This window comes from Seriola lalandi, unplaced genomic scaffold, assembly GCF_002814215.2.
Source record: "Seriola lalandi dorsalis isolate HSWRI2012SDOR001 ecotype SW California unplaced genomic scaffold, Sedor1 jcf7180002054335, whole genome shotgun sequence".
In the NCBI taxonomy this organism is placed as follows: Eukaryota; Metazoa; Chordata; class Actinopteri; order Carangiformes; family Carangidae; genus Seriola; species Seriola lalandi.
Window position 1 is genome coordinate 150005 of NW_019524888.1, and position 21280 is coordinate 171284.

Below are 21280 nucleotides of genomic sequence, written 5' to 3' on the forward strand. Positions count from 1 at the left end.
ACATGGACTATTAGCACACAGCAGTCTACCTGTCAGCACGACCTCCATAAATCTAACAGCAGATGCTTTTAGATTTATGCACGATTCAGGTAGCGGGCTTTCCTGCTACTTCTAAATCCCATTACTCCCCTTCCCCCCGTCATTATGCTGAGCTTCCCCCACTGACCGCAAGAGAACAAAATTGACCCGAGGCTAGAACATAACATCTGCACACATCATCACTTATCGATCCCATGACAACCAGCCACCACTACGTGTCTCCTCTTCCTCCTCACATGCAGTACCATGTTCAAAGACTGCCTTTCTACAGCTAAAAACCACTACACATAGAGGCTACTGTAGTTTTCTTTTACATTAAATCACTTTTAACTATGTAAAAACATCAATTAGAGCAGTAAATTTACTAAATCTTTGTATGTATTTGAACATGGTATACAACAAGGTATAACTTGCCATTATGGTTTGCTCCAGCATTGCTTCGTATATTTTCTATCGTTTCATTTGGTGTAAAAAACCCAAACCACTCTTCCCACAATTCATTAAAAGTCTTGCTGAACATAAACCAAGGCAATAAGCTTTGAAAGTCAATATGGCAACGATTACTTTATGAAGAAGTACAATCTAAACTCAAAAGCATTTAGCTGTAGCATTTTAATTATTCTTTACTTTCATGAGGTCTAGTGGTTTAGTAATCGTCTCAGTACAGTACAAGACTTTAAGGAAGTAAAGAACGTGGATTGAAGAGGGAGCCGGGAAAAAGACAAATGGGGAAAAATGTTGGAGAGAAAACTGCTAGCCTAGCTGTCCACTTGAATGCCAAAACACCTTAGTCAATAAAGTCATTTTGTGTTACATTAGCTTTGCCCAGCTGTGGCTTGTTAAGTGAGTTGTAGACCAATTTTTCTCTGTTGTCTTGAGGTGGTCGCTGTGGTCCAAACCTGTCTTGACTGATCCCGTTCCAGTGGAGTAAAAATACTATGAAAAATTCCCATATATCCATTAAAAACAGAGAGCGCTAGTTGGCAACAAAAATAGTTCAATTCTTTATGACAGCTCTTCAAACTGCACTATGCAGCTCAGGGAAAATAAAACCACTGAAAAACTTCAGAGAATTACAATGTGCCTGAAGAAAAAAAGTGATTTCTGGACACCAAAGTAAATTAATATTTTTACGATCTGGTGGCCCTACTGTCCTGTTCCTCTTAATAATGAAACATCCTTCAGGTTCAGTCTTTATAATTTTGGCTTCAACAGATTCCTGATTGGAGTTTGGATGCCTACATATGATTTTTGAAGTTCAACAACTCTGAGAGCGACTCTGGTCGAGCATCGTCCTGGTTAATAATGACGTTTTCGTTAGGTCCAGCTACTCCTGGCTTGGCAGGCTGCCTACCTCTCCTCTCATTCTCCCTTTATTTCTTTGCCAGCTCTCTACCTCCCTCCCTCATCTCTCCGCTCCATCTCTCTCTCAGACACGCACACCAGCATGGCCAAGTGGGCGCTTTTAAGGGGCGGCGGTGCGTGCAAAGCGACTCTGGCAAGGGCCCGCCTCTGCCAAACCAATCAACATACCTGATTCACTTATCGCAGGGCTGGGGCCTCATTAGCTACATTCACGACAAGACGAAGGATGGCGGGTGAGGCGGAGAGAAGAAGAGAAGAAACCAGTGGAGGAGAAGGGAGATGAGAATTGAAGAAATGATGGAGAGGGAATGTAGGCCATCAGTATTTAGTCCTAAATCACAAATTCATTCCATTTAGAGCCGTGACCCACATAGATAAGTTCTCATAAACTCTAATATTCCTATACTACTTTAATTTTCCAGACCTGGATACTCATTAATCAGGAGGATATTCCTAAATGTATTACTCATCATGAAGTCCGCAGCATAAAAAGCAAAAGATGAGGAGTTGTTTGGCCAAGAACAGGTTTGGAAACATAGAGAAGGGAGAGAAGGAAGTAAGGTGGGAGGCCGGTTGCTGAGGTATTCAGCGCTTGGCTCATATTGAGCACAGAGTTTCATTCCCCTGTTCTGTGCTTTGTTTGACAATTATGGAAAACCTTGAGGGGGGTAAGGGGCTGTGAGGCAGGGAAACTGACCCCTTTTATGCAGACGCATTCCTAATGACAGACTAACCAGGGCACTGCCAGTCCCTCACTCTGCCTTGAATGCTCTTAACCAGGCCACTAACAGGCTCTCCTCAGCCCTCTCTCAGCTGAAGCTCATTCTAAACCAGAGCATTGTCTGGGTTTTAATGGTCAGGACTCAGAGAATATATAAAAATGTTTCTAAGATTTTGCTTTAGTCTGTTCTGAGCATCAGATTGAGTCAAGATTTCAGTCACAGAGGTCCAAGTGATTGGTTTCTGCCCGATTGTCTTTTGAAACAGTTGTACTGTCCTGACTATGCAGCGAATCTGTGTGAAATTTTGTGATTATCTGACCCAAATCTGACCACAGGGTATCATCTGTATCTGAAAACACTGAAAACAGCTTAAACCAAGCCCCAACTGGCTACCAAGTACAACGCTGTGTGATTCTGGCACCTTCTACTTCCTGAAACCTGGACAAGAAGTTCCCTACTTGACCTTTCACTCCATTTTGCACTCCTACTGCCGTTGATACGAGACGCAGGGCACTGAGACTGTTGATCGGCAGGAAAAGGGTAGGCTGCCAGAGAGCACAGTTAGTTTGAGATGAGTTGTATCGGAATAAGTCTTCAGGGCTCTGCGGATAGACAGTGAAGACGGAAAGTTAGTGTGGAGGTGAATCAACTGAAGAAGAGGGTAGAAAGCAGGCAACTGCCTCAATGGTCCTGAAACCTCAACGGTCTCAAAGATTCAGCGTGTGGCAATTAGTTTGAGATAACTTAATTAACTGAAAATGTGTTGTGTAACACTGTATGCACAACTAAAGTACATCTTAAACTGAAATGATAGTGAAACTTGCTGCATTATAAGCAGATTTATTAGAATGTAGTTTTAGGACCTTTAATTCATTTTTTTCATATTGTGCTTAGTTGATGCTTTTAACATCTTGCCATCTTAAGGCAAGGAATGCATCAGCATCTGCAATGTTGACACTTGAGCCACCAGCTGGACATGAACATTAGGACATTAGAACGTTATATTTTATCTTTTAAACAAACAAAATGTAGGTGTTTTGGTACCTGCAGCATCCTTTCTGGGATACTGGGAAGTGTACATAATAACTATAAAAAAAAAAACCCTATGAAATTATTTTTACTTTAACAGCAATTATTACTCTCTTTGCCTGTAGGAGGCGACATAAATGCGTCTTCATCTTTAGGTCTGTGCTGCTGCTATTGTTGTCCTTTGCTGTAGGTGGCGCAGGTTGGCATGTGTAAAACTGGTCAGAACTCCCCCTTGTGGTGAGTCTGCAGCCTGCTAAATATGAATTAATAAGCATGTGAATGAGTAGCAACCATGTTCCACTAGGTGCTTCATAACTAAAAAAAATAAATGAGGGCTAATACACACTGACAGATAGATAAAGATCGAGGGTGTGGGGATGGGAGACAACAAACAAAGAAAGGGAAAACCAGAAGGCCTTCATTTTGTCTTTAATGAACAATACCAAAGGACTTGTAAGTTAAACTTTGAGAGAGTGCAAGCAGAGTGGATGGACCTCTTCAACAAACACACACACTCTCTCTCACACACACACATACACACCAAGGTTACAATCATATACCATATCATTAGGGCTTTAGCCACTCTCTTCCTGCCTGCCTGTTGCCTTCAGTACATTCTGTTCTCTCCATGAAAGAGAGAAGGGAGGCAAGAAAGAAAGAGAAAAAAAATCCCCTTCTCTTTTGCACTTGACGTTGGGTTGGAACTTATGGGTTTGAAGCTCTTCTGCCTCATAAACGGTAGTTAATAAAGGGCCCGAGTCCAATCAAAATGTCTCAACCACATCTTCATGTAGGAGGGTTATTGCTCGCTTGAATATGTGAATGTGTGACAAACACTGTATGTGTGTGTGTGTGTGTGTGTGTGTGTGTGTGTGTGAGAGAGAGAGAGAGAGAGAGAGGAGGGATGACTGCAGTGGATGGATGCTGGCGCAGCAGTGGAAGCCACAAGATGGTGGAGACCTGATGCTTGGCCTGAATTTTTCCGTTTTTCCAAGAAAAAGAAAATCTGCATCCCATAATGTTCGGTTTGTCGTTTCCTGTGCTGTCATGTTACTTCTTTCTCTGTTTCTTTCACCCTTTCAGTTTTGCACCGCTTCTGGAAAAATGGTAAAGAAATGAAAGGCAGTGTTGCGTTTTAGCAGAAAAATGGATAAGGAACTAAGGTCATGTAGCTAGTTCATACAGCGAGCTGAAATGGGATGGGAACACCTACTCTCCTTGGATTTTTCCTTAAGATCCTGGGTGAAATGACCACTTACAGTATAAGTATCGAAATGTGGTGAAATAGTGGGGAAACATAATGTCTTCTCTGGTAGAAAAATAGATTTGTTTATGGGAGAGGACATGGAAATTAACCACAATACCACCACAAACGACAAAGCAGATGCTGTCTCCTTGTCAGGGCAACATCACTTCATGTTAAATGTTATTCTTTAATGACATTTTAGTGACATTATTTCCTTTTTTTCATATTTTATTATTTTCCACCAGTTATTTGTCCCATATAAAAAATAGACTGAATGCAAAATAAATCATTTCTCCAAGGCCTAGCTGGAAGTTTTAACATTTTAATTTAATTTTACATTTTAAGAGGAACAAGTTCCTCTTTATGGTTTTGGACGCTTGCATGAAGTGAAAAAATCAAAATAAGAGAGTGAGAAGGAAGGAAAAATAAATTAAGATAGAAAAGTCTATTGCTAGGTAAGGAAGTCGTTAACAGTTTGTGAACATAAAAATTCTATATATTTATTCTTAAGAATTTGGAATACCAAAAAAATAAGGTTTACCCCATCTGGACAACGCTGACAATCACAGGTAAGCCTTCAATCAGAGTATAAACAACAGATTTCAAAAATAAATTTAAAAAAAACAGAGCTGAAACAATCAGCTAATTGATGAGCAGATAATGAACCAGCTGCAGGTCTCAGGCAAGCCACTGAAGTCAAGGGTTATGCTTTATAGGTGAAGGTTCTCCTCACGACAAACTTAGATGAATATCATGGTAAGTTTTATTTTGAAAGCTTGGCTGGAAAGTTAACAACCCTCTCTCCGGTCTCAGACCAGTAACCCACAGCCTTTTCTGGGTCTACTCCTCCCCTCCCTGTCTCTCTACATCAAGAGTCTTGTTGCCAGGGCTTAAAAAAAAAACAAAAAAAAAAACAGCACTCTGCTTGTACAAGAGGGCATGATAAGAAGAGAGAGTGAAATATGGGGGAGGGGGATGAGAAATGCCAGAGACAGGAGGAAGGAAGGGTGAGACAGGCATGGCAGGATGGGAGAAAAAAAAAGCCAGAGGAGTTACAGTGTCTGACATGTCAGCTCACAAGCAAGAGCATGATGGTTCTACACATGCACAAAATTTTTCTGGCTCGTCTGTTTATGACCTGATTGAAGATGCGACTTTGAAGCTAGACTCAAAGCCCTCGAAGCTTTTCAGCTTTGCTCCTGATCTTAGTGGCAGAGGAGTAAATTAGAACATGTTCTTCATCAGGAAACAGCACTACACACACGTCGGATTACATGCACCAGTCACTGTTGCTGCGATCAAGAGGCAGAGCAGGGGAAAGATATTAGATGCTCTATTTAAAAACATCGGCAGCTGAAAATACTGGCCAGTCAAGCTGATAGCTGGTCCTCAGGCAGAAGTGCAGCCAAGGAGATCTGGAGCAACTCAAATCTAGTCAGCTCAATGAAAACACAAAGTATCACACAGAGCAGTCGGCGATGGGATTCAGTATCTTGCTCAACAACACTTCAGCCAAATGGATGCTCACCAACACAGAGAGCGGGTTTCTTCACTCTCTACATTTCCTTGTCACAGATAATATCGTTCCAGTACCTGCCTGTCTCTTTCAGCACTCTCAAAAACCAGCTGAATCAATTGCTGTGTGTTTGTAGTTATTGGCATTTCAAGTGATACCACAGATTAGAGGCCGTAGCAGTATTTTAAACTAGTAATCTTTAAAACGATACTGAGTATAATCAGGTCAGGTAGAGTGATAAATTGGCTCGGATGATATATCGACTGAAACTGTGATTTTTGCAGATCACCTGTATCATATCAGCAAATATATATCAGCTGATAGTATATGAAGATATTGTATGTTGGAAGTAACTGAGACACCGTGTGTGCATCACTTAGATTTTTCTACACATATAAAAAGACTGTTATTGACGGGATTTTTTTATCAAAAAATGTTATCTTATATGACAGCAAAATTTACAAACTGATATGTCATTGAGTTGTTCACAGTCCAGAAGGTGTTGTTTTCCTCCTTTCTCTAAACTCCTGTCCTGCTAAAAATCAAATTTCAAGTGTGATGGTGTTGCTATGGACAACCACTGAATTGCATAATGCAATTATCAATTTTAGAAAAAGTAATCAATGCAAAAATTACAATTTTTGAAATTGCAATAACTACATACAAAACTATGAATATAAATACATGCACATGCATCACTGATACATATGAATATGTGAGGGGCTGTGTGGATAAACACTTGAATATGTGCTTCAGTCAAACCACAAGTTTGGCAATGCTCTTGTTATTGTTGTAAACACACAAATTTATGTCCCGTGTGACTTGCCATCAAGCTTCCATGAAATATTTCCTAACTCTACTCCGGCATGTCCTCAGCCTGCTGCCCTCTGTGTTCGGGGTCAGAGGTCACTGACACTGTAAACATGCAAAACACTCCACACGAGACACAGGGGCAAACAGGAGGGAGGCCCTGATTAGGAGAGCAGATTGTGTTGTTTCATACTACAGCTAAGCCAAACTAAACTGAGCTGAACTGCATCTGTCTGAGTTGGAAAATGAGATGAGGGTTTTTGCTGCTAAATAATGCGGTTGTACAGATAACAAAAACCAAATGGATACTTCAAATCTGGGGGTAGACAATAAAATCTTAATGATCAGTGCTTTGTACAAAAACTTCTCCAACAAATGAGTTACTTAAGGATTTTCCACAGAGTATATGATCAGACAGCAACATGAGATAAAAGCACTGCATCAGTCATACGCATGAACTCATGTGTCCATAAAAGGCATTTGGAAAAAAAACATGTTTCGCATATAGACGTACTACTTTTGACCACACAACAATAATAAACATCTTTCAAGGCCATAAATTTAGACTTTAAGAATTTAAGATCTTAAGGGTCAGCAGACTTTATTGGTTTGTGAGTTTATGTGTATGTGGGTGTCATTTGCTGTCTGACTGAAACCACGGGAAGTCCCTGATGTGAAGTGATAGACAGGAAGACTCCAGTAGGAGACGTAACCGTCCAGCCTCGCTGACATGACATTAATATGAGCCATGATTAGATAGCGTGACCAGTAAAGAGAGAGAGGGAGAGAGAGAGAGAGATAGAGAGAGACATTTGTGTAAACAAATAAATCATTCAAAGTCCCAATGACACTGGATTTTGAGGCCTTGAATTTTTTGGAAGAAAAAAAAATTACAATCTGATAACAATATATTGATAGTGATAAGATAATATCAGCCTGGCTGATTCATCAGACTTGTTCTAATATCATTGCTGGATTTGTTCAACTCTCAAATATTGATTTTGGCCTAAAAAATGCAGTAAATAAAAAAAATAAAAAAATAACGCACTGTATTTTTCATGTTATTTTGGACACAGTCAAATGTCAAACGCAAAAGTCTTCAACAGAATTAAAATGAAGCTTCTTTCTAAACATGAATATTCTTTTGTTTTCCTGATGTAGTCACCGAGATTTCTTTCACAATCTCTTTCATTTTTGTAATTTTTCTGTAAAGTTATTTGGAAGAGTTGGAGGCACAGCGATCTTGGGTCATAAATTTAATCTCCACAGCAGCCAATGAGTTCATGAATTGCTGTGTGTCTGGGTGAAATGGTGGGATGTGAAGAGCCAACCTGTTCACCTACTCTGGTTTACAGCATCAACCTACTGTATATATCAATGCCTAACCCTTTTAACGTGCACTGATTTTAGAGGGGTAATGTAAAAATACAAAATGTGATCACCACGGAGAAGCCTTGAATTTGTTGCTGAGCCTTGAATTTATTGACCTTGAATAGGTGAATTATTAACAAAGGAATACAAACAAACATCAAAGCAGACACAGACACTTCAGGAAAATGTCCGGCAAGCTAAGTCTGCCTAAATCCAACTGAAGAGAAACTCTTTGACCTCCCATTAACACAACGTTTCTGTCAGGACCAACACTGGCTACCTATTTAAAGCTATACCTAACAGCTGTTCAGGCACTCTCAGGTATCAGCAGACGTCAGCTGCAGTCCTTATATGACTCAATGAACACACACGCATATATGGAGTAGTGTGTGATAATGACCTGCTCTGGAAGGAATGTGTGTGTGTGTGTGTGTGTGTGTGTGTGTGTGTGTCACTGTTTCACACCGATAAGAGAACATGAAAACATCACAACATGATGACACTTGTTAAAGTCAACACTGGGTAACTAACAATCTGCGCTTGTGTGAATAAGTATGAGTCAGGCTGAGAAAGAATGAGGCGAGGCAGAAAGACAAAAACTCAAGAGAGGGCTAAAAAAAACAGAGAAGATAAAGATAAAGAATTTTGTCTTTTATTGATTAATTACCTGCGCCTAAAGAGGTCATGTTTTATATTATGTTTTTTTGCCCCTTTGTCTGTGGGATATCTCAAAACTAACTCAAAATTTCAATGACATCTGGCGGCAAGTTCAGCCAAAGGATTTAAAAAAAAAAAAAAAGTCTAAACATTGCAAGACTGAGTATTTTTGAAGATATTCAACATTTTCTCATAAGGTAGAAAATATGGTAAATGTAACCAGAGATTGTCTATAACTATATGTATTTAATGCAGATCTAAATTTTAAAATAATCTATTTTTTTTTTAAATTAATTCTAACAAATTGGAGTATTGCCTTGGTAGATGTATGCAAACTCTGTGTTTTCTACCTTAATTTAGACTATGCTCACACTCTCTCAACCAAACATTTCCCAACGTAATGCTTCATTTCCAGTCAGAAGATAAGAAGAGCGACAGACAGTGTCTGCAGCATCCGCAGAGTGCCACTGGCAGAGAGTGTCTGCAGACACGCTGAGCAAAGTGTGAGAAATGTAACTATGCACCAGGTGTGACAGAGCACACGAATGCATTAACAGGCTTATCAGACTGCTGAGGTGAGATTTATGGTGAAAACTCATCCCAGATGGACCGGGTCAAGAGACGTAAAGGAACTAACTGTAAATCAAGCAATAGTCTGTGACTACCAGGAACATAACACAGGATAGAAATCATGTAGTAAACTATGTGGTCAATGACATTGCCATTTGAATGTACTAGTGTTTGCTTTTTTAATAATGATTCTCATGATTGAAGAAAGTACTTTAGTGTGAAACTGAACTGAAGGTCAGCAATTATGTGTTTTGCCATTTTCTTCAGCTGAGGTCAAGGAAACAACAACGACGGTGCCCTATTACTATTCATTTTGTTTCCTCACATTCTCTATTTCTCTCCTCTTTACCACCAGTCTGTCTTTGTCATCCCCCTTTCATGTGACCTCTACCTCTACATAACACCCCCCCACCCCCGTCTCTGCTGCTACATTCCTCCTGTTTCCTTCCCTTGCACTTCATCCTCATTCCCCTGACGCCTTCCTACACGTCTATGTCCCCTGTACCTGAGAGAGGAGGAGATGACAGCTGATCATCAAACTCTCTGGCGATGAAGGGTTGTGCATTTTAACAGGCCAACCCCCCCACCCACCACCACCACACACTGTCAATTCATAGACACATCAATAGCTCTTAACATACAGCCCTTCCACCTTCTGCCTGGCTGCTTGACATCCTGCTCATTCATCGGTTTCCCATCCTAGCACAGAGTATGCACACACACACACACACACACAGCTTGGTTGGCAGAGTTTGGCAATGCTTCATCAGCCTGAGCCTTGGCATTAGCTGCATGCTGCGGCTGAATGGAGACCTCAGTGGCTCTCTGATGAGGAAGAAAGAGAGAGAGAGAGAGAGAGAGAGAGAGAGAGACAGAGAGAGACAGAGAAAGAGAGTGGCGTAGCAGCAGAAAAGCTTCGATGAAGCAAGTGTGTGATAACGTGAGGTAAGCAAAGAAAGACAGAGAGAAAAACAGATGAGGAAGAGAGAGAGAGAGACAGGCAGAGAGGTGAGATGAGGGGAGTGACTCCACAGAATGCAGAGCAGGTAGCTGCCAGAGTGGATTACTGCAGCAGGAATGCAGCACTGGCTGCAGGATGGAAGGAGGGAAGAAGAGACGAGGAGAGCAGGAGAGGTAGCAGGAGGTAAAATGATGAAGCTGTGTATCAGGGGAGAGACACAGACATACTGAATCATACAGTTAGAACGGATTGTCCTTTTAAGTAAATAAGGTATTTGGACTGTGTACTGTATGTATGTTAAAGCTAGGAAAGAAACTGATGAGCTGAGCTGCTTTATATTTCTAATCAAAGCATTCAAAAACACATGAACTTTTAATATTAAAATTTCATTATAAAATAATCTAATATTAATAGGATACGTGACTTGGATTTTGATATGACAACATCTCCATTTGCTGTGTAACCAATTGATACTGTACAGTAGACTTGAAAGTCAATATTTGTGCAGTTCATGAAGCTGTTTCATTTACAACTTTTTAAACAGCCAATGTTTTTTCCTTGAAGTGACCTCTAGTGCTCAGGAAGCGGGTGACATTGTTTGTTTTCAGCACCAGTGAGAACTAGAATTAGGCAGTTTGCATGAGGAGCAACAGCCAACATGGCTGAACAGACAGTAAGAAATGCGCCAGCACCAGAAACTTCACAAACAAGGAAATCAGCATTAAAAAAAACAGCCTGGAAACCTATAACAATTAGCCTGGCTCCAATTTCTGGCAATCTTTTCATGTAACTTTCAGCAAGGAAAAAGTATAAGCATGTTTTCCCAAAACGTGTAACTATTCCTTTAAGTATGATTCATTCTTAACTGCAATCAATGACGTCCCTTTTTTAAAAAGAATCGAACTCCTGATTATGAGAAACCTAAATATAAGTGGGATGTACGTGCCTTTAGTAGCAGGACACTGACATTAGAAGATCCTTTTCCTGTTTTACTGTCGGTTTTCATGGTCTTTGTTAGTTCCGGGCTATTTAAGATGAATTCAGCTCAAGCAGGATGTGAACTAGCATCTGGAATAATAAATGCATGTAAATGTAGCTCAGTGAAGACGCACAGCACACGCCTTGGCCACACACTGACCTTAAACAGTTGTGTGAGCAGACAGTGACACACATACTGTCTCTGCTGACTAACCTGGCCTGATTACACACACACACACACGCGCACGCACGCACGCTCGCACACGCACACACACGCACACGCACACACACACACACACACACACACACACACACACACACACACACACACACACACACACACACATACAGCTGCTGTCCCTGAGAGCAGTGTGTGAATGTTTACGTGTATGAGTGCATTGACCCCCATGTTACAGAATATGCACAGTGCAGTATATACACGTGTGCCACTCCTGTGTGACTTCAGGCTACGGGGAAGGAAGTGCGGCGCCGGCGTTTGTGCCCAACAGGAAACAGACTCACAAAGACAAGAGGAGGGGCGGAAGAGGCGAGGAGGAGGAAGAGGAGGGGGAGAGGACGGGAGGAAAAGGTGGGCAAAGGAGGAGGATGAGGAGATGAGGAGATGAGGAGAGGTGGGGGAGTGGAGGAAGAAGAAGTGGGGGGAGAAAGAGAAAATGTTTGCAATTCTGAACATTATCAATAGTTATACTAAGGTATCTCTAGGTTTCAGCATAGTTCATCTGTTGTTGAATGCTAAAGTGATAAATGTCACTATAAAAGCTGGACACGCAGGTAGATAGCTAACCTGGCTCCACAACGGAAGAATATCCCTAAAAATGTGTCCTTAAAGGGGGAGTTACATGCTGTTACTGTTTCTTCAGAGAAAAACAAGCCACGCACAGTGACTTCCTTCGATCTTGTCACATTTCCCAAAAGTCTGAGCTTCCTTTTGACCGAGATAAAATGCAGTTGTTTTGAATAAAAACCTGTTATTAATGTAAGACATTTTGATTTGACTTTGCAGACTGTCAGTGACCAACAGACACCCTGAGTACGTGCAGAAACAGAAGCATTATCCAATGAACAGGGAAACTTACATTTTAGATGGATCTTTATGTCTGTGGCACGTTAAGCTCCTCTCCGCAAAGTCTCCATCCTGTGGTTAAAACACACAAGCAGGGCATGAGGTTAGTTAAGTGGACTCACTGGTCATCATAAGATCAAGACACACACACTCATGCCATCTTTCACCATTATTATGTTTGGCAGTTGGCAAGGCCCTGAGCCTGCGGCCGGGCTGACAATGCAGTCACTGTAGGGGAGATCGTTCACAGTCAAGCTAACGGGCTAAAAATGAGCTAACTGCTCAGATATGGGACGCATTCGGAGGCTTTGCCATAGACTCATGCATGAGCAGACAAGCAGTGTGTTTGGCCAAGACAACAGAAGGCCCTATTCAGTTCTTTGGGGAGGCACTGGTACACACACAAACACACACACACGCACCATTATCATAATCATCATCATCCGAGAAGCTCTCATCGTCTTCAAAACATTTGCATGGTTAAACACACACACACACACACACACACACACACACTCACACAAACACACACACACGCACACAACAACCCAGACTTGGAGCATTCCACTACAGTAGCATTCCATATGTTTGGTTAAGCACAGAGAATCCAGATTTAAGACAGGAGTCTGGACTGAATTTAAAGGATGAGAGAGGGAAGTGGAGGGAGGGGGAGAACTGAAGAAGAAGGGGGGGGGGGGGGCTTAAAGAGACGGGGAACATTCCTGAGAACTATGTATGAGCAGCAACAGGACACTCCGGTGTAGAATTGTGCATTAGGAACGACCATTACATTAAAAAAAACAGTCAAGAATGAACTGTCAGCTTAATCTTTCTTCCATACATTAATGAGAAGTCCTTGAGGTGCTCAGAATAATTGAGAGTTTGGGTATCCATGACAACTCAGCAAACTCCATCTGAAGGCTGTGTGATATGTTTGAAAGATCCAGAACAAGTGAGTACATGGACCTTGAGTTGAGATTGTGTTGTCAACTATACATTAGGAGTTTTCCTGTAACAGAGGAGGAGGCAATGGGGGAAAAAAACTGGCATAAAGGCATAAGGGGCTGCAGCTAAAGATTATTTTCACTATCAATGAATCTACTGATTATTTAGGCAATTAATCAACTAATTGTTTGGCCTATATAATATGAAAATGAAGCTCATGTATCAAATTTACAAGTGAAGGCAGTTTAGCCTTAAAAATGATTTTAAAGATTAATGGATTGATTAATAGAATCATCAAAACTTGCCGATTCATTTTCTGAAGATTGACTAATCATTTCAGCTCTGAATGAATGTAATAATAAAGTGTCTATTTCATTACCATCTGTAAACTGTTCATAAAGAGGTTTCTCTGTGGACTACATCCAAACGAAGTGAGGATATAGATGCAGGGGACATGCTCACAGACACTTGGATCATGTAAGTAGGTACTGATGGACACAGAGCGTCAGTCTTTTAGTTGCTCCTGCCACTCTCAGCTCCTCCCTGTGTCATCCCTTCTGTTTTGTTCCCACACATCTTTTTCTTCACAGGAAGGACGCAACCCTGCTGGTCTGTGCTCAGCTGCATCATGTTAGATTCATGAAGGCAGCGGCATAACATCAACACACAGGTTTTGCTGAATCATCCGGCATTCTCACGCTACACAACAATGCTTGTGCACTGCACAGAACCAAATGTGTAATTCTGCTGAGTATAAAAGCAATTTCCTATATGCGGTGCGATCAATAAATAGTTTTAATTAAAACATGCAATTTTACAAATGAGATCCAACACATTCTTTGCAATCCGGACGACGCCAAATATCCTAGTTACCAGAGACCACATGTTTGTCTGTGTTTGTATGTGTTGTTGGGTTGTGTGTGTGAGTGAGTGAGGGTGAGGTGGGGAGGTGGGGGCTCGGAGCTATTCATTCAGACAGTTAGCCAACCCGTAACCATACAAAAGTGAAAACAGCTGTCTCCTTCTCATCCCTCGCTCCCACTCGCGTCCCCTCACGCACACAGCATGTCAGGTTGGGGAGGATTCATTGCGTTACTCAGCAGAACACACTGAAACACTGTGAGGTGGCACTTCCTCCGGGCTCTGTCTCTGTCTCTCAACAACTGGTCGTCAGCTCAGTTAGCACATTTTCCCCAACAGAGAGTGTCATTACTGGCACATTGAACTGAGCTCCACATACACTCATGAACAAAACTTCTAAAATTTAATCTCGTAGTGCTGTGCTGTGCTTGAAACCATTCTGATAATAGTATAGGGTTTTTGTTGATATGATATCAAGATATAACAAATGTTTGAAAAAAAAAATTTTTACATATAAAGCAAATAAACTGATGTTCAAAGCATTAACTGTGTTCCACTGTTATGCAGTTCATGAGATCAAACTCAATACAAAATATTTTAATTACATCTTGCCCTAAATCATGAATTTAGACGACAGAGATTTGTTGTCAAGATCACATCATATTATGATTCCACTGAAAGAATGCATAGATAATCTGTACTGATATATAATATTTGTTAAATCAAGTGTATTTTTTATTTTAGTCCAAATGAATTCCAGTGTTTTTCACTTGAGTCATTAGAATTTTCCCTTCTGTCATGAATGTTAATTTTGTTGTTCTGACATAATATACAGCTTAAAAAGAGATATCCTGTGACACTTAAGTTTCATTTTAACTGTAATGTCACTTGTGTCCTTTTCTTTTCCCAGCAAACACATTAGTATGTTCTGCATTGCACTAAATGAGGAACCAAACTGTTCCTGCACAGTCTGTGCCAATATGTGATGTAATTATCAAGTATCATGCATTTATTATCCCGAACCACAATAAATGTCCAGTCAGTGACTAAATATTAAAAAAAAAAAGAAAAAGCACACAATATACATTATCTGACGTTACAAACACTGATATGTCAAATCCCTGAGGCTGGCCTCTCTTTTCATTCGACATAAACATTTTATCGTGCAGTGTTTATCTTTGAGCACACCTTTATCACACATATCCGATATCAGTAAGATATCAGTGTATGCTTTTGTGCACTTAGGCTTACACTTTCCAAACACAAACGGCATATGTGAGGCCACACACACACATCCGTTTTGGCACTGTGTCTTGCAAGAAATTCTTTATACTGACGCAGGCCGACACCGACAGCACAAGAAAATATAATTCAAGCAGGCACAGATGCTTCTCTAAGTGTCATTTCTATCCACATACTTCTAACTGCCAACCTTGTAACATATTACTTCATTCAAATATAAGTGGCGCAGAAGATATTCACCAGTGTTCCCACGGAGGAGGAACTCTGAATGTGTCCATTAGCTGGTCTGAATGCCAATGTTTCACAGCAAAATGGATGCATTCAAATGTAGCGTGGAGGAAAAAAATTGTGTCAAAAGAAAAGGTTAGAGGAACCACGGTGAGTAAAACAAGAGAGGAAACGGGGGAGAACGAAAGAAGGGGGAAGAGAGAGCTTGTGTTCAATTTCCTCCACTGGAGAACATTTCAAGGCCTGAAACTCCATCCTGGGTTCCACTGGCCAGGCGGGCCTCGTTTGCATGGGAGCCCATTTCCTGTGAGTGATTAGCAGAAGGGAGAGTGTGTGTATATATGTGTGTGTGCGCACTGGGGGCTGCAGTTCAGAGAGGTCTGGGGTTGTTTTGTCTGCTTGGGGAGGAAAGGAATGCCCAAATCAAACACAGTGAACAGGATGCCTAGAGAGGGAGAAAGAGAGAGAGAGAGAGAGAGAGAGAGGGAGAGAGAGAGAGAGAAGAGGACAAGGAAAAGACACAGATACACAGAGAGGAGAAAGATGGGGAGAGACAGGAAGTAGATCTTCAGAAAGTAGCAGACAGAAGGAGCTAACAAAAGAAAGGCGGAGGGAACGCCATAGCAGAACAGAGCAAGAGATTGATTTTTCATTTGCTGCGGACAGCATTCCTCCTACTGCTATTTGCATTCCAGCACAGTGGCAAGGTGGAGTAAGAATGTCACATGGAAAAACATCCACCTCTTTAACTTCACCGTGAACCTGCAGAACCTGTCCTAATATCTAATGACTTGCAGCCCTCCCTGTTCCACAAACAGCTTTCACACACTACTGCTGACTGCACAGATAGATGAGTGCAGACTATTATTCTTTTATATAACAACAGTAATATGACAACTAGCAATGTCACAGAGCAGCTTTTGTGGGCTTATCCTCTTTAACACGGCTTAACAATATAGACACCTCCTGACATGTGAACTAGGCAAAATGTGATGAGTATTAAAGGTCAAATCCACCATTCAAGTTTGGGAACCAAATGAGATTTCATTAGGATCTGCAGTTTCAAATACACTGGTGTATGTAAACTACCCTAACAAATATTTAGTAATCCCATAGGTAATCCCAATAATTTGAATATTGACTTTTGCAAGGCAAAGAGCAGAGTCAGCTACATAGTAGTAGTGGGGATTTTTTGTCTTGCTCAAGTATAGCAAATCAGCATTTGCTGGCACAGGGGTTTAAATCTGAGGATGCTAACTAAGGCTGAACAAATATCTCCTCAACTATAGGATGGATGGCCATTAAATTCAGTAAAGGTGTTGATGGTCCCCAGAGGATGAATCCTACTTTGGTGAGCCCCTGCCTTTTCCTGGAGCATCACAACTACTTGGTGACCCCTTCACTTTTCAAGCACCCAAAATTCAAAATCAGTTTGTCCAACACTTTATGACCATCAACCTCATCTGTTAGCTTGCTAACATGCAAAATTAAGATGGCAAACATTGTAAACATCAGCATGTTAATATTGTCATAGTTATTATGTTAGCATACTGACTTCAGCATTTAGCGCAAACCACCGCTGCACTTAAGTGTAGCCTCATGCTAGCATGGCTGTAGACTCCTGGTCTTGTTCATCACATGAGGTGGGAATTTTACTGGCTAATTCGAGTTAAGTATTAACCGAATAAAAATAGATTTAAAATAATGATAATAAGATTGACAATCTAAATTCCTGGTCAAAATTATCTGACATGGATATTGTTGTGTTGTGGGGATTCAGACTCATGGTACCTTGGTACTTAAATCTTTAATCGTTTGCAGCCCTGTACTGTACACATAGTACACAACTTTAAAATAACAAGAAAAAAAAAATCTGCTTGGGTGTACTTTGTCTCTCTTATTTCCCAGCAGTTTCAAAGTTCAGTTTCCAAACACTTCCTTGTGCCGTGCGTGTGAGCTGGACCCTGCCCATGCAGGAGTGAGCCATTCCTTGACTGGCAGAGCAGAATTGATAGGCCCCTATTGTTTCCTTTTAAGGTCAATTGTGTCTCAAATGCCTGGCATGGCTGAGAGTACAGATGCAGCTGGCTGGCAGGAGAGATAAAACACTAATTTAACTGCATTCCTCGGTGCGAGTCCACACCTAGAGAGGGAAAGTGGAAGGGAGGCAGAGAAGGAGATGGAATGACAGAGTGGGTGAGAGTATTTAAGACAAGCAGAGAGAGAGAGAGAGAGAGAGAGAGACCAAGTGGGTGGGCGAGAGCTGCTCTTTGCCACGGGCATCGAGCTCTGCTGTACCCTTCTTTGACCAAACAGTCAAAACACACCACCACATGTGGTAGGACTGTTTGTCAAGGATACAATAAGAGAGTATACACATACATACATTTATACATGCCTACCCACACAGAGACCTAAACTACTTTTCACAAGCCATACTGTGTAATTCATCCCATGGCCACAAGTTCACATGTTTGAGTCCTCAGCCAAGTTCGCCTGAGCAGCATACAGCTCACTCTCACAGCAAGTTAGTCTGAATAAAGGCATCAGCTACATTTCTAAAATGTAATGTTTTAAGTGTTCTGCTCCAGAGGGAAGGAGAAGGGGGGGGGGCCCGGATGGCCAGACCGGCTTAGCTTCACAAATAAACCCAGACACGGGGAGAAAGAGAGGGAGCCGGCTGAAGGTTGGATCATAAAATATGCCTGGTATTCCACAATGTTCCACAGTGCACAAATGAGCCACTCAGGGACTCTGGAGTGTTATGGGATTCTTGTGAGGCTCCTGTGTCTGAATGTGTTCACATGCACTCACATATGTACACACACAAACACAACCTAACCGTGGGTGAGTCAGACATTCAATGTTATATGAGGCAGGATGGTGTTATCCAATGATGAGTACACTTTAACCATCACAACTGAGTTAGAAAACACAAAATTAAGACATATAGAAGTTGCCTACCTTTTTTTTTTTTTACTATAATTACTCACCAAAATTTGACTGAGAGAGTCTTTTGTTAACAAGCACCAACGGGTATCGTTAGCTGACTTCTAGCTGTGAATTGGTGCAGAGAGAGGAAGAGAAAAGAAGTAAAGGGCAGATGAAGGGACCACGTGAGGGGAGCTGATGACGTGCTCATTATCTGAGTCGCTCAGTGTGTTTGTCTGCTTCAGTCTAAGCAAATGGGAGAATATGTGTCTGAGCCGATGTGTTGAAGTTAATACAGAGATGTTCCAGTGACTCAGACCATTTTAAACTCAGCCGTGATGTTTAAACAATTAGTCACACAACTAATCAGTCAATCAATCAAGCGAAAATGACTTGACTATTTTTGACTTAATTGGCTTTTTATTTAGCAAAGTGCCGAACATTCTGTGTTTCCTCCTCTTGAACGTAAAGAAGCCAAAGTTCCAAAAAATTGATCACTATATGTTCTCAAACATGACAATGTACCGCTTTTCTTGGGTCTTATTTTGGACTGTTGGCAAGACAAAATAAGACATTTGATGATGTCACCCTGGACTTATCTTTTTTTTTTTTCAATTAAGTGATTAATTAAAAAAAATTACCCGCAGCTGTAATTCAGAGACATCACATCAAACTGTGGGCATTTCAGCAACTAAACAATTAAGAGACATTATACAAATTAATAAATTGAAATATTAATTAGTGGGACATCCAGGTAGCAAAACAGTTCCCGGAATACTAGATAAGAACAGCTGGGGGCCTTTGTTGCATGCCCAACTCCTCTCCCTCTTCCCTCGTTTACTGTCTGCTTTATACTATCAGATGTCCAATAAAAGCAGAGAGAAAATGCAAGAGTAGTTGCAGCTCTACTCAGTCAAAATTCTTCTTCTGCTACTACAAAATAAAACTTGGACATAAAAGGGTTTCATGTCTCTTAAAGTAGAATCTGCACTTTAGCAAGTCTATTTTTGTGGCCACGCCATGGCTTGCATTGTGCTGCTTGACTTCCCCTGGTCGGGACAGCTAGCATGAGAAGGAGCTCCAAAAGCAATGTTGGCATGGAGGGAAAAACCAGCCAACCCAGCCCTCAGCTGCCCTTTACAAAAGGCAGCAGTGCAGAGATCTCCTCCAAAATAAAACCAAAGCAGAGAGAAGAAGGGGAGAAAAAGGGTGGAAAGGAGGGGAACCGAAGCTGAAAATAGCCTAGCAGTCGGGGTCTGCATGCATCAGCACCACAATGATGAAAGCCCCTAAAACCAGACTTGCTAATACATGGATGGATGGATGAATGGAGGGAGGGATGCCTGTGGGAGAAGAAAAACATCTTACTAGTTTAGGTCTAAATAAGGGTAAAAACAAAGGACAAACAGAAAAGAAGGGTACCATCATGAAAACATAGGAAAGTCGAACAAAGGTCACGTACATCAAAATTGTGACAAGTTGATTAAAGATTATCACTTTTCCTGAACTGTTGCAAAGCTCTCTAAAGGATAAAAACAAGTCAGTTAATAAGTAGAAACAGAAGACAAATCGACAGAGGATGCGAGAAAAACCGAAGAGGGGGGGAAGTGAGCAATCGCCAGGTTGCCATGGCGTCCGAACATTCCTCTCTCAGAGAACATGTATATTTTCTGATCACAAGAAAAATAATCTGCTGGAGGAATTTTATTTTGAGAGCCGCCCTGTAGATCCCAGGCTTAAGGCAGGACAGGCAGGAGTGTGTGGGTGAGTTTTTCAGTCTGTGTGTGTGTAACCCTCACGCAGTCCAGGTGGAAGTAGAAGAGCAAAGACTCCCTGTGCCAGGCAGATCATTTGCAAAGGAAGAGCATGTGAGGATCCGAATCCAGTCTGTTCAAGTCACACATGATCAAAGAACAAACATCTGTACCCACGCGCACACAGTGCACACACATGGCTACGCTGTACATCAGCAAAGACGGTTTCTGAATGCTACTTTTGAAGATATTGACACAGGTACCCCAAGCTCAAAGTCCATCTTTTTTTCTTCCTCAACTTCTCAGCAGTCTGTTCCTTTAATTTTAGTCCCTTCTCTGTTGAGCTGAGAGAAGAGGAGGGCTGCTGCTGGTGTACGTTTCATTACAAAAGGCAGCAACAGTAAGCACAGTAAGAAGGATGAGAGTGGGAGATTGACATTCACAAGTGATGTCCTAAGCCTGCAAAACCCTGTCAGGTTGTGTGAAATAGATGCTCAAATACCTCTTCCTCTTCTTCTCTCTCAATGAACACAACAGATAAATCACAGTTCGTGATCATTATAAAAGTCATGTTTTACAGGTGGCCTGCTGCTTCTTGCTCCTTCTCTCCCTCTGAGCATTTTACACTCAACTATTTTTCACTCGGCTTTCCTCTCTCCGTCTCCCTCTCGCTCACCCACTCATGACTTCAGAGCAGAGTCTTGCTGTTTGAGGAATCTGATACACAAACATAGCCGGTATGGAAGATGTTATAGGGTGCGAAATTGGGACAGAGCAACATATTTATTTTACACAAACAACATTCAGGAATATTTTAAAATAGGGTTGTAAAACATTTAGAGAAGGGGAAATGATGCTAAATACAACGAAATATGGGGTAGGGAATAATAACACTACATATGTTAAATATGCTAAATATGAAGCTAAACATCACAATTTTTTTTGGGGGGGGGGGGGGGGGGTGGGGGGGA

The 21280-nt window shown here is 41.3% G+C and overlaps 1 protein-coding gene across 1 annotated transcript in view; it reads right to left on the bottom strand.

Annotated features, from left to right (window-relative positions):
- luzp1 (leucine zipper protein 1) overlaps positions 1–21280 on the bottom strand; it is a 50531-nt gene that overhangs the window by 18661 nt on the left and 10590 nt on the right. Inside the window, exon 2 of the mRNA XM_023407447.2 lies at positions 12362–12420. The gene's annotated coding sequence lies outside the window, so the exon portion shown is untranslated. The remainder of the gene's footprint in view (positions 1–12361; positions 12421–21280) is intronic.